This window comes from Periplaneta americana, chromosome 4 (genome assembly GCF_040183065.1).
Source record: "Periplaneta americana isolate PAMFEO1 chromosome 4, P.americana_PAMFEO1_priV1, whole genome shotgun sequence".
Classification (NCBI taxonomy): domain Eukaryota; kingdom Metazoa; phylum Arthropoda; class Insecta; order Blattodea; family Blattidae; genus Periplaneta; species Periplaneta americana.
In genome coordinates, this window is record NC_091120.1 from 12,833,768 (window position 1) to 12,848,992 (window position 15,225).

Below are 15,225 nucleotides of genomic sequence, written 5' to 3' on the forward strand. Positions count from 1 at the left end.
GTTGTTCTCTCCATCGTTACAAATAATAATAATAATAATAATAATAATAATAATAATAATAATAATAATAATAATAATAATAATAACGTCTATCCTTAGTCAGCTAGGACTCGCAACAGAAACTACACAGAAAAGTGGATTATCTCGACAACACAGTGCTATTTTGCTGGGTTTAGTTCAGCGCCGGGCATGAGAGCTGCTCCGGCCAGAGCTGCTCTCGCTCCGAAAGGCACTTCAATTCCAAGCCAGAGCAGAAAGCTCACGCAGTGGCGGACTCACATTGCAGCTACCTTCCATGCATTAATATAACAAGACCCACGGTTGTTCTATTCATTCAGTCATAATAGTTTATAAGGATATTATATCAGTCCATTGTACAGTACAGACTTTTTAACACTCTTATTAAGTTAATGAAATAAACTTCGCTCTACACACATATACACACGCACACACACACAAATCATTAGGCTGTATGCACAATGCTTTAACAATTAAATAATGGTATTAATAATATAAACATATGTACTCAAGGATTTAAATCAGAAATTTACTGTACTTGTAAATTTAACGTTATATTATTAGCTAAGACCATACGGTACATGAGCCTGGCTCTTACGGTAGTGGCTAGAAACACTTTTGTTTTATAAATTTACTAGCTAGCTAGTTAAATAAATTAAATAAACACAATAATAAAATTAATAATAAACATTCTCTTATACTTTTTTTGTATGAATAAACTACTGTAACAAAATCGTACTTCTATCAATCTGAAATCAATAAACTCAAACTCAATAACCAAAATAACTATGTGGTTGTTTCCCGAGACTTGTGAGATCGTTTCAAACTCAATAACCAAAATAACTATGTGGTTGTTTCCCGAGACTTGTGAGATCGTTTCAAACTCAATAACCAAAATAACTATGTGGTTGTTTCCCGAGACTTGTGAGATCGTTTCAAACTCAATAACCAAAATAACTATGTGGTTGTTTCCCGAGACTTGTGAGATCGTTTCAAACTCAATAACCAAAATAACTATGTGGTTGTTTCCCGAGACTTGTGAGATCGTTTCAAACTCAATAACCAAAATAACTATGTGGTTGTTTCCCGGGACTTGTGAGATCGTTTCAAACTCAATAACCAAAATAACTATGTGGTTGTTTCCCGAGACTTGTGAGATCGTTTCAAACTCAATAACCAAAATAACTATGTGGTTGTTTCCCGAGACTTGTGAGATCGTTTCAAACTCCATAACCAAAATAACTATGTGGTTGTTTCCCGAGACTTGTGAGATCGTTTCAAACTCAATAACCAAAATAACTATGTGGTTGTTTCCCGAGACTTGTGAGATCGTTTCAAACTCAATAACCAAAATAACTATGTGGTTGTTTCCCGAGACTTATGAGATCGTTTCAAACTCAATAACCAAAATAACTATGTGGTTGTTTCCCGAGACTTGTGAGATCGTTTCAAACTCAATAACCAAAATAACTATGTGGTTGTTTCCCGAGACTTGTGAGATCGTTTCAAACTCAATAACCAAAATAACTATGTGGTTGTTTCCCGAGACTTGTGAGATCGTTTCAAACTCAATAACCAAAATAACTATGTGGTTGTTTCCCGAGACTTGTGAGATCGTTTCAAACTCAATAACCAAAATAACTATGTGGTTGTTTCCCGAGACTTGTGAGATCGTTTCAAACTCAATAACCAAAATAACTATGTGGTTGTTTCCCGAGACTTGTGAGATCGTTTCAAACTCAATAACCAAAATAACTATGTGGTTGTTTCCCGAGACTTGTGAGATCGTTTCAAACTCAATAACCAAAATAACTATGTGGTTGTTTCCCGAGACTTGTGAGATCGTTTCATTTGCAGAAATCGTTTAATGTTTGGTACAAATGAATTAACTATGTTCAAAATATGATTTAGGTTTTCGTCTGACATACAGCTTCTCAGACGGATGCATCTTCAAAGTTCGCCATCCTACTGCAGAGTCAACCACTGCAATGACAGCAAGTGACGTACAGTATGCAAACGTCACACCGCTCGGGAGAATTGCTCTTCAAAGTAAACATCGCTCATTTCTCAGAATCACGTAATGTGCCCAGCCCTGGTTTAGTTAGTACTTTTAATCTGTAAATTACTGGCCATCACTTTTTAACACCCTCTGTATTATTAGAAAACTGTGGCAGAGAAAAGAGCTTATAGTTGAAGGAAACCTGAATTGAAGAACTGCAGTTTTAGTTTATTTCTAAAACCTGATAATGTCCGACAGTCTCTAACATGCAGTGGTAGAGAGTTCCAGAGATGAGCTGCAGAAACTGTAAAAGATGAAGAGTAGAAGCATGTTTTATATTCAGGAATGCAAGTGTGATGCTGTGTTGTGAATGAGCATCTGTAGAATGATATGAGGACAAATTTTTCTTCTGTCATGAGGAATTTCCTGGTGAGATTTCAACAAACCATAATAATAATAATAATAATAATAATAATAATAATAATAATAATAATAATAATAATAATGTTTTATTTTCGCTGGCAGAGTTAAGGCCATAAGGCCTTCTCTTCCACTCAACCAGCCTTAATCAATACAATACATAAATTTAAATTACAAATATTTACACTACACTTAAAAGGTTCTCCAGCAATATTCTTCACTACACATTTATTTAAATTTAGATAAATCTATAAGGTAAAATAGTAACTTAATTTATGAGCTAATTTAATTCAATGAATTATAATTAATTTAATATTTGAGATAGCTAGTAAAATGATGAAAATTAATTTAATATAAGCTTACTAGGACTATGTTACAGGGAGAATATATATATTTCCATTTCTATAATGAGAATATTAATGTAAATGCCATTAGAGGTTTTGTAAATCTATTTAGAAAAATTAATGATAATAATAATAAGAATGGACAGATGTTAGTTTCATTATAAGTAACAAATATTAATCAGCAATTCATCTGTTAAGTAAGAATTTATGCAATTTTGACCTAAATGAAGTTATTGTCCAACAACCCCTTATATCACTCGGAAGCGAGTTCCAATTTCTAGCAACTGAAACTGTATAGGATGAAGAATATAAAGATGTCTTGTGGTAGGGTATAATGAGTACCATAAGGTACGGAGGAAATCACTAGAAAAGAGTAATTTAAAAAAATAATAATATGCCTATAAATTGCACTGTCCAAGCTGAATCCTATATTATTTTATTATTTCTAAACCTTTAGAATAGCAAGCTGAATTTCATGAGAACCAACTGTCGGCCCATGTATTTGAACACTTTACTGTACCTTTAAGCATTATTAATTAATTTTCTTCATTTTGCAGTTCTCTTTGTAACACTGCCGGCGGAACATGCTATGGACGGTATTATGTTGTTGGAAAAGAGCTCTAACAATGTGTATATGGCTACATGGCGTGGTTCGGGGGTGTAACCGTGGTCCTCCCCCAGACATTCTGCCCTCCTACTCCACCCACTACAGCGATTAAGTTTCCGATCGAAGTGAGTTATTAGAACACGTCAGGGCACGTCATAGCCCAACGTGTGCTGACGTGCAGCCTTTATTATACACCTCGCGTGAGGTCGTGAAACAAAGGGCAGATTAATGGTTAATGGAGGGAAAAAATGTGTGGAATCCCAGGAAGTTGCGCCGGACATGTACACTGCTCGAAATACATTTCTCAGTATAAGTGAGGCTTTGTTTTAGAGCTGTTTTACAACAAGTAAAATACAGACCACGGTGACACTAACATTTAATTTATCATAAGCCTTTTACACTAATGTTTTACTTACTTACTTACAAATGGCTTTTAAGGAACCCGGAAGTTCATTGCCGCCCTCACATAAGCCCGCCATCGATCCCTAACCTGAGTAACATTAATCCAGTTCCTACCATCATATCCCAACACCCTCAAATCCATTTTTATTTTATCCTCCCATCTACGTCTCGGCCTCCCTAAAGGTCTTTTTCCCTCCGGTCTCCCAACTAACACTCTATATGCATTTCTGGATTCGCCCATACGTGCTATATGCCCGGCCCATCTCAAACGTCTGGATTTAATGTTCCTAATTATGTCAGGTGAAGAATACAATGCGTGCAGCTCTGCGTTGTGTAACTTTCTCCATTCTCCTGTAACTTCATCCCTCTTAGCCCCAAATATTTTCATAAGCATCTTATTCTCGAAGACCCTTAATTTCTGTTCCTCTCTGAAAGTGAGAGTCCAAGTTTCACAACCATACAGAAGAACCGGTAATATAACTGTTTTTAATAAATTCTAACTTTCAGATTTTTTGACAGCAGACTAGATGACAAAAGCTTCTCAACCGAATAATAACAGGCATTTCCCATGTTTATTCTGCGTTTAATTTCTTCCCGAGTATAATTTATATTTGTTACTGTTGCTCTAAGATATTTCAATTTTTCCACCTCTTCGAAGGATAAATCTCCAATTTTTATATGAAGTAAATAGTTATGTTGCTATAATTCAAATTTATTGCTAAATTATATTATGCCTTTTTAAAATTTATAATACCTTTTCAAGATTATTGTGTCTTTTTTTAAGTTTTTATTGCCCTTTTCGCCTGCCTATTTTAAATGTCATGAATGCCTAAACATCTGGGCTCTACTTATAAGTTACAACCCTCGCGATATTATACGGAGATGCAAACCCCGACACAACTTTCTGCGATGTTCATGGTCATGAAAGTTCAACCAGTTAACAACATCGGGAAAGTCTATGGCGAGTTTCGATTCCTCAGCTAGGGTTGTCTAGTAATTCTCAGGTAAATACTTGGTCCATTAACGTGGTAGAAGTTAACTCATAGCAACTCTCTTTTTGAAAGAAGCCAGTAAGTACAAGTCACAATCAGTAGACCTTATGTCACAGATGGGCATCGTGTCTCAATTGAGAATTTGTGCCTCACTGACCTTCACAGAGCTTATCGCTCTGAGTGACATCACCTTCACAGTCCCCGTTCCTCCGTCACGTAGCTCCTAGGCGTGGGCAGGTTCTATATCAGTTTCATAAGCAATATCAGTGGTGGCATAATGGTATTATCAAAGCAGTGTGTACGCGTTAGAAAACGATTATTTCATGAGAAATGGGAGAAAGAGTTTTTTTGCTGTTTAGGAGGGAAGAACATATGATGTATGTTATGCTCGAAAATCCTATTAGGCATTAATAAATGTAATATACAACGACATTACTCCTTATGTCATAAAGAACATGTGGAATTAGAAGGTAAGACAAATTAAATGTTATTTTTCGTACTATTCCGAAGAAAATTTATGATCTTAACATTTGCATAGTATACTAAATACGACATTATACCTTAAACATGCTGCATTAAAAGATACTAGGAATTAAATGTCGTTTGTACGTATTATTTCCAAAAGAAATTTATATAAAAAAAATATATCAAATGTACGTAGAAAACGAAATGTGATTTTCTGAAATTATTTTAGGTCGGGAACGTGCAAATCTATTAAGTAATCTGGAGAAACGCCAGAATATTCAAGAAAATAAACGTAGACAACGTGATGGAATATTATTGGCTAGTTACGCAATTTCTCGCCTGTGATTTAAATCTATTCAATGATGGAGAAATAGTAAAGAGGTTTTTGATTAAAGCTGCCGAATTAATTTGCCAAATTGGATAAAAGTTTTCGAGTCTCTCACGTTAAACAAGCGCTTTCCTAATAATTCGCCACTGACCGCCTTGGCGATTACGATAAGGTGACGCAGGTCACAGCAGTTTATATTTCCCATCCTACTCTGCAGTCTCCTCTCCTAGTAAACAAACTATTTCAAATCGAGTGCCTCACGTAACCGAAAATTGTGCCCATGTATGCCATATGTTAACAGAGAAGACTGAAGTATGACCTGCCATTCCGAGAATTAATAAAATGTTCCGTCCATTACATTGGATCTTAAAATAAACCACGGTACACAGGGTTCAACTAATGTTAGATGCATTGAAAATCAAGCAACTACGACAACACAGACACGCACATGCTTTCATACAACCCTCGTCACGCTAGCAGCCCCATGTATACATAACAGAACAGTTCGCTCTATTAGCAGCGGTGTTACAGGCGACCGCAGTGTGCCGGGATATACTTCGCACCAATGCTATGTGCCGGCTGCAGTTTCCGCTATACATAGGTTAGTGCTACAAATAACCTAATTTATATGAAAATAATGTTGGCTATGTTTACATGGTCCATTACTACCACAGCCAAAGTCATTATACCAAGAAACTCGAATTAATTGTTACTGTATTTTCCGTAATTCCATTTTTCTTTCATAAGTAAGGGAATCTGAGTATTGCCAAATAATGAACACTGACTAGTTATAACCTCCACCGGGCTTGAAGCCACGCACTTTAAATTCAACGGTCCGGGTGACATTCTAATCTCGAGAATACTGAGGGGGACAAAGAAAGAAAGAAAGAAAGAAAGAAAGAAAGAAAGAAAGAAAGAAAGAAAGAAAGAAAACAAATAAGCAAAGACAGAAAGAAAGAAAGAAAGAAAGAAAGAAAGAAAGAAAGAAAGAAAGAAAGGAAGGAAGGAAGGAAGGAAGAAAACAAATCAGCAAAGACAGAAAGAAAGAAAGAAAGAAAGAAAGAAAGAAAGAAAGAAAGAAAACAGATAAGCAAAGACAGAAAGAAAGAAAGAAAGAAAGAAAGAAAGAAAGAAAGAAAGAAAGAAAGGAAGGAAGGAAGAAAACAAATAAGCAAAGACAGAAAGAAAGGAAGAAAGGAAGAAAACAAATAAGCAAAGACAGAAAGAAAGAACGAAAGAAAGAAAGAAAGAAAGAAAGAAAGAAAGGGAGGAAGGTGGAAAGCAAATAAGCAAAAACAGAAAGAAAGAAAGAAAGGAAGGAAGGAAGAAAACAAATCAGCAAAGACAAAAAGAAAGAAAGAAAGAAAGAAATAAAGGAAGGAAGTAAGAAAGCAAATAAGCAAAAACACAAAGAAAGAAAGGAAGGAAGAAAACAAATAAGCAAAGACAGAAAGAAAGAAAGGAAGAAAGAAAGAGAGGAAGGAAGAAAACAAATAAGCAAAGAAAGAAAGAAAGAAAGGAAGAAAGGAAGAAAACAAATAAGCAAAGACAGAAAGAAAGAAAGAAAGAAGGAAAGAAAGAAAACAAATAAGCAAAGACTGAAAGAAAGAAAGAAAGAAAGAAAGAAAGAAAGAAAGAAAGGAAGGTAGAAAACAAATAAGCAAAGACAGAAAGGAAGGAAGAAAGAAAACAAATAAGCAAAGATAGAAAGAAAGAAAGAAAGAAAGAAAGAAAGAAAACAAATAAGTAAAGACAGAAGGAAAGAAAGAAAGAAAGAAAGAAAGAAAGGAGGAAAGAAAGAAAACAAATAAGCAAGGACAGAAAGAAAGAAAAAAAACAAATAAACAAAGACAGAAAGAAAGAAAGAAAGAAAGAAAGAAAGAAAGACAGGAAGAAAGAAAGAAGAAAGAAAGAAAGAAAACAAATAAGCAAAGACAGAAAGAAAAAAAAACAAATAAGCAAAGAAAGAAAGAAACATAGATAGATAGAAAGAAAACAAATAAGCAAAGACCAAAAGGAAGACAGAAAGAAAAAAAAGACAGAAAAGGAAAGAAATAAAGAAAAAAATATGAACGAAAAAGAGAAAGGAAGAAAGAAGATTGAAAGAAAGAAATAAACAAATAAACAAAGAAAGAAGGAAAGAAATGAAGAAAGAAATAAAAACCAATAAACAAAGAAGAAAAAAGATTAAAAGAAACAAAGAAAAAAGAGAGAAGAAAGAAAGAAAGAAAGAAAAAGCACCTTCAAAATTGTATAAATTCTTCTGCAAAGGAATTTCAAAATGTTACATTTGTTCGGATCAAATTTCTGCACATTTAAGGACAAAACTAAAATTCTTTCAATCATTTATTATCATAATACACAGCTCTCTTAACTTGACTGAGCATATTGGGAATTAAATCAATAGCTTTCCTAAAACACGCTATGAAATGTTTCATACAAAACAATTTTTTTCTCAAAAAGAAAACAAAAACGGGCAAAATTCTATCAAACTCTTTGTTTAAAATATCTCAGAGAGTAACTCCTCGAAATTAATGACATTACTTACGGTTTACGCTGTATATTCCAGAAACCTTAAGATATAAAAAACTGATATCTAATCGAGTTAGTAAAATGGTCTACGTCTTAAAGTTTTTTGCCGTAAATAGTTAATATTAAAGTACAGTAATTTTGAAGTATATTCTGCTTCTTCACGTCATGGTTTGTGAACACAGTCAATTCGGTCTCTATGACAACCAGAACGTGTTATGTCTGTACCTGTATTCCAATTTATTTTTATTTCAGGACTTTTTATTACATTTGATAATTAACTTTATAACAAGATATTTCAGCTAACTTTATCACATGTTACACAATAAGACTAGGGAAAATTTGTACTGATAACTCTCGTCGTTTTCTAGGGATCAATATACTGCAAACAATTCTACTCTTTGACACAAGTGACACTGGCAATAGTGTTCCTAGTTTTATAAGTGTACGTTGCAATTTTCAATGTCGCATCGTCAGTCTCAATTTCCCTTGCGGACAATTTCATATCTATTGCGTCTGAACTTTTAACATCATTCTTCAGATGAAGGAAGTAACACTATCGATAGCTTGAGGTTTTATTTCAGTGGTGTATCGGGATGACTATATAAATTAATGAAAATATAAAATGAATCAAATAAATGCATTCAGCATAGGCTGAACGTTAAATTATTTTGTTTTATAGAATAACAACAAAAGTAGACATACAATCATGAAATCAGCAGGGCCCAGATTTTGTGTAAATATATATTCTGTGCCTAGCTATCATTATTCCGAAGTTTCAAGTTACATATTTTTACATATTTTAGTGCATACTAAATATTTAGCATATATTACATATTTTGAAAGATATTTCATATTTTGAAATAATATACTTTTCACCAGTTCTCCCTAGGCTTAACTCATAAGTTATACGTTATAAAATTGTTTACAAAGCTTGTACCTTCTTCTCTAATGCATAAAAATAATTTAATAATTGAAAATAATAACGTATTGTGTCAAAAAATGGACATCCCTTTGCCATGCTAACATTTTGTATATCCCTTAAGAAGTAACGGTAAAGTAGGAACAAATACCAATGCGAAGGATGGGTCATTGTACTGCTACCGCGGTGAACGAAAGAATGAAAATTATCCTGTGGATATGACCGTTTGGCAAAACCACCCCCAATCATTTGCTCTGAAAGAGAGACGCTTATTCTGACAACAGGTGATGCAGTTAGCTAGTCTACTGCTATAACTCAGTAGAATCCAAGTTAAGAGTTTGGATTTAAATTGACGTTACCTTTACTAGTGCTGTGCAAAGTGTGTGACAAACGCATTTAAGAACTGAACTTCATATCACAAATAAAAAACGTGCTCCGTCGAAAAAAAAAAAAACAAGTTATTCTTACACTAGTGGTGCAGGAGTGTTCTTTGTCTTCTATCAGTGAATTTAATAGAGACTTATGCGTGGCAATGGTTGCTGCAAACATACCGTGGTATAAACTTGGAATGCTAAAGTTTCAAGCATTCCTACGTAAATACTGCAACTTCAATATTCCGGATGAATCAACATTCAGAAAAAACCTGTTTGAACTCCTGCTACATTGACACAATGGAAACGATTAGAGATTAACTTGGCGATCCCTACGTATGGGTTGCCGTTGACGACACAATGACTGCAGAGAATATGAAATAATATATAATTATTAACTGCCCTTCGAAACAATAAATTAAAAGAGATTGAATTACATGTGCATCTGCAATTTTTTTATCGGTGTGCAAAAATATAGCTAATAAAGCTTTAAGTTTTAAGTTACATGTTTTTTATTTATTACATACAGTAAAACCTTGCGAATGCAGGCGGAAATGTATGTATGTATGTATGTATGTATGTATGTATGTATGTATGTATGTATGTATGTATGTATGTATGTATGTATGTATGTATGCATGTGTGTATGTATGTGTGTATGTATGTATGTATGTATGTATGTATGTATGTATGTATGTATGTATGTGTGTATGCATGTGTGTATGTATGCATGTGTGTATGTATGTATGTATGTGTATGTATGTAGTATGTATGTGTGCGTGCGTGCGTGAATGTGTGTATGCGTGAATGCATGTATGTATGTATGTATGTATGTATGTATGTATGTATGTATGCATGCATGTATGTGTGTATGTATGTATGTATGTAGTATGTATGTATGTGTATGTATGTAGTATGTATGTATGCGTGCGTGCGTGAATGTGTGTATGCGTGAATGCATGTATGTATGTATGTATGTATGTATGTATGTATGTAGTATGTATGTATGTATGCATGTGTATATGCGTGTATGTATGTATGTAGTATGTATGTATATATGTGTATGTATGTAGTATGTATGTATGCGTGCGTGCGTGAATGCGTGTATGCGTGCATGCATGTATGTATGTATGTATGCATGCATGTGTGTATGTATGTATGTAGTATGTATTCGTGCGTGCGTGAATGCGTGTATGCGTGCATGCATGTATGTATGTATGCATGTGTATGTAGCGTAGAGTCGGGTAGTATCGGACATCGGGTAGTATCGGACATCGGGTAATATCGGACAGTGGGTTTCTTTCATCTACCACCATATGGTAGTACCTGAATGACATGGTTACGTTTCTCTATGCGACATCACAGAAACGTAACCATGTCAATCAGGTACTATCATCGTGTGGTAGATGAAAGAAACTCACTGTCCGATACTACCCGACTCTCACCTATGTATGTATGTATGCATGCATGTGTGTATGTGTGTATGTATGTATTTATGTATTTATTCAAACTGCAAATGGGCAAATACCCGGTAGCACTGGTAACTAATCACACTCAATAATGACAATTAATAATAAACACAATTAATAATAATAATAATAATAATAATAATAATAACAGTATAATAAAATTATAAAGGAGCGTCCTAAATTAAATGAAGCACGATCACTTAAAATAACATTTAAAGTAAATCTAATTTGTCTCTTAACCCTAAGTCTAACTAAAACCCACGAGTATGATATGTCCATACATGCACAAGTATCCCCTGTCAATTCACTTACTCCACTGGAACTACGACACACTTCAATTACACTATTCTCTGTTGAAATACTTTGCACTGCCACTATAAACTACTGGGTGTTCATTTCAAAGTGTGTCATGACGTCACTGTTGTTGAGTCACCGATTTGAAGCGATTTTCAGCTTATATGTCAGAGAAGTTGCCTATTATTCAAGGCGTTCTCAATCTGAACTTGAGAACGTGTACGGTATAACTTGAACGTCGTAGCAACAGATGGCGGCCTGTACGGTCTGTGTGCTACCATAACCTCTTTCGAACTGTGTTTTGCGCCGGCAAGTCGTACGCAGGGTATTTGTTATCATCGGTTGCGTACGGTAACATTCCACAACACAAATCAAATGCTCCGTGTCCATGTTGACCGTCGAAGTGTGTATGTATGTCAACAAATACGTAAGTAATCGTCTTAACCCTCTCCCCATATCCCGACAGTACGTATTTCCAAACAGTTCACATTCCTGCCACTACCGGCGTTACCGTATGTATCGGTACGTACTCTTCAGAATGAATGCCGTACTTGCTAGGCAACTTCTCTACCTCATAGGTAGTACACCTCTGCGGAAGTGTAGGAAGATTGAATTCTCTGGGCTCATCGGCTAGCCACATGACGGCATACAACGAGCCATGACACACTTTGAACTGAACACCTAGTATAAAACTTCACTGATACAAACACACTTCACTGTCACAACACGCTTCTTCACTGATACAACACTTCAAATAACAAAACATCAATTATACTCTTTAAATAGTGTGCATAATATACTACCATCTATTAGTAAAGTCCTTAAGCCTATTTTTAAATACATTTGCTTACTTGGCAATTCAAACAAAACTTTGAGATATTTATAACATGAGACGCGATCGCCATATTTCTAGTAATATTACCATAAAAAATTATGAAATCCTTTCAAGCATTTGTAGACACCCGGTAAGTACGATTTACCATTGAGTAGTAGTAAAGAGGGTTTGAGACAGGCTAGTGTATGAGGCGATTGCTGTAGAACGCTAAAGACATAAAAGTGCGTACCACTGTCCCAATATATCAGTAATGTTGTTTTGTTTTCATTATTTTGCATCTGCCTTCTCAAATTCAACGTAAATTTACACTTATACAAACGATTATAGACAAATAATGTAAATTTAGTAATTCACTGCTAATTTTTTCGTTTTATCCTGCAGCGGGAACGTTTTGGATATAGGCTGGTATCATTATCGATGTGTTAAAATGAAATTCTCGTCATTCTTCATAATATATTTCAAATATCAATATGCGATAATCTACTTTCAGCCAGTAATTAGTGCATATTCATTGTACATGCAAACTACATTCCTATGAAGTCATTGCGTGGATGTGTTTTATGAAAATATTGTAAAATCAGATCAGATAATTTAACAAGCGACAGCCCACGACCCGCTGCAGGCGTACCTGCATTATTAACACAATAGCATGTAAAATTCAAATGCCAATGTCATCTGCATATAAATTTGTTTCCAGTTTTGTTTATGTGTAACAGACAGGCAATAAGTGCAAATCCCCCCCCGCATATCACAACTAATGAAACAAACCATGTAGCACATTTCTCTAAAAGTGTTCACTCAACTGAGTGAAACGCTAAATCCAAATATCAATGGATTAATTAATAATTTATTAATTATATAATTAAACAGTTTTATTTTATATCACATTTGTGTGATAATTACTAATATTGGATCGTATAATTTCCAAAGAGATTTGATAAATGTTTACTTATTTCCGTATACTGTTATCCGGGAAAAAATTTACCAATAAGAAAGTTTAATAACTCACCAAATAATTGATGGATGAAAATGCTGTTTGCGGGAATTGACAAAGGGACTTCCAAAATTTCGAATGACCACTAATAAACTTCTATGTGTGCACCTCTTGTAAAGTAGCCACGTTCAATTAGTAGGCTAGCGGTGTCAAAGAGGACGGAAGCTTTGTAGTTTCAATAATTTAAATTATGTCGCGCTGTCCATTGTCGTCAAGTCTTTTGAAGGCCGCTCTAATACTCCACGCGGAGTGTATAATATATAAACCAGAGTTGCAAATTTGAGCAGTGTGTCTTGTTCTATGTTATATTAATATATAACAGCAACAAACAAGACGTGACAACGTCGCATTTTCATTTTATTATCGGTGCATGCAATAAAGGCCTACAAATCTTAAAAGGAATACCGCTGCCTAATAATTAAACGAGGCTACTTTAGCACGACAGATGTCCAGGCGATATTTAAGTTCTTGTCATGTGTTTCGTAACATCTCTGGAGTGACAGTTGCACAAGCAGCGACAATTCTCCGACGCAGATCCTCCAAATCTGCCACTACAGTCTTGTACAAAATGTCTTTTATGTATCCCTAAAAAAAGAAGTCCAGTGGGGTTAGGTCTGGGGATCTGGGAGGCCATGCTGTAGGTCCACCTCGACCAATCCATCGCTGAGGAGAGCATTCATTCAAGTGATCTGTAACATGTAATGCATAATGAGGCGGAGCTCCGTCTTGTTGGAAAACATATCCCTGTGGAATTTGAGGAATAGCGTAATTTTGCAGCATATCAAGATACATATTTCCATTGATAGTGTTTTCCACAAAAAAAAAAAACGGTCCAATCACAGTTTCATGTGTAAGTCCGCACCAAACATTAATCTTAGGACTGTCTCTTTCCAATTCCCTCACTACGTGCGGATTTTCTGATACCCAGATGCGACAATTATGCCTGTTGACGATCCCACAGACGTGGAAGGTGGACTCATCACTAAACACGACCTTCTGCAGATATCCTTTTTCAATATCAATTTTCAACAGCATGTCACTAGCGAAATCATATCGTGCAGGCAAGTCGTTTGGTTTCAACTTTTGAACCAATTGAATCTTGTACGCATGCAGACGTAACCTCTTGTGCAGAACATCGTGGATAGTTGACTTTGGAATTGCAAGTTCCCTGCTGGCACGGCGAACAGACTTACACGGGCTCCGTTGAAATTCTGTCGACTTGCGCTTCTGTCAGTTTCTTCCCGCGCGGTGTTTTCTCTACAAGAGAACCGGTCTCAAGAAGCTTTCTATGCCAAGTTGTTATTGTGTGCCTATCTGGCCACTGTTGTCTAAATCTTCTCTCCACTATCTTCGGATACTTGAATTCGGCAAGCCAATAGCACCATTGAACTTTTTGTTGCACTGTGAACGCCACTTTAATTACAGCTATGCCAACAACAATGACCAAATGTTGCCAACATCACACATAAAACTTAAAATGTCCCTCTTTCATTTGCCGTTAATTTCATTTTCCTATCTCCATTATTCCGCGAGTTATTAAACTTTCCTACTGGTAAACTAGCCGTACCCGTGCGCTCCGCTGCAGCCGTTAGAAATAAATATAAAGTAATTACATAATTAAAATAGGACATTTGATCCAGGGAACATTCGTGTTTGATAGAAGGATAAATCGTTTATTATGTTACTTAATTTAAATTGTATTTGCATAATTAAAATGCGACCATTTTGATCCAGAGACCACTCATCTGGTCATAAAAATATTTTAGGAAATACAGGAAACGAATGTACAGAATAGCCTATCAAGTTTTCTGTGCATAAGAAGCTATTTTAATCTTACCTGTCCTCGATTCACTTAAAAGTTACTGTAATGACATTACAGCATTACGTGCATCTAGAGAAACTACACTTTCCAATGGTGAATTAATAATTAATTATACAAATCGGTTAATTTAGCTTCTGATATTACTTCATACAAACACAGAAACATTATCTGTAGGCTATCTTTCATAGCTTTCGATTGTTGCTGTCCAAGGCCCCTTAGAGACGAAGTCATTTGTTTTTTAATTCATTATACGGCCTTAGATTGCAGTTATTTTAATTTTAAAACTCATTTATCTCATTAAATATCAGTCGTATCAAAATTTTTCAAAGAATAACACTTATCGGAAATTATTTTTAAAAAATTAATAATAAGCGAGATATTTCGATTTATTTAATACAGGCCCCCTTATAACCC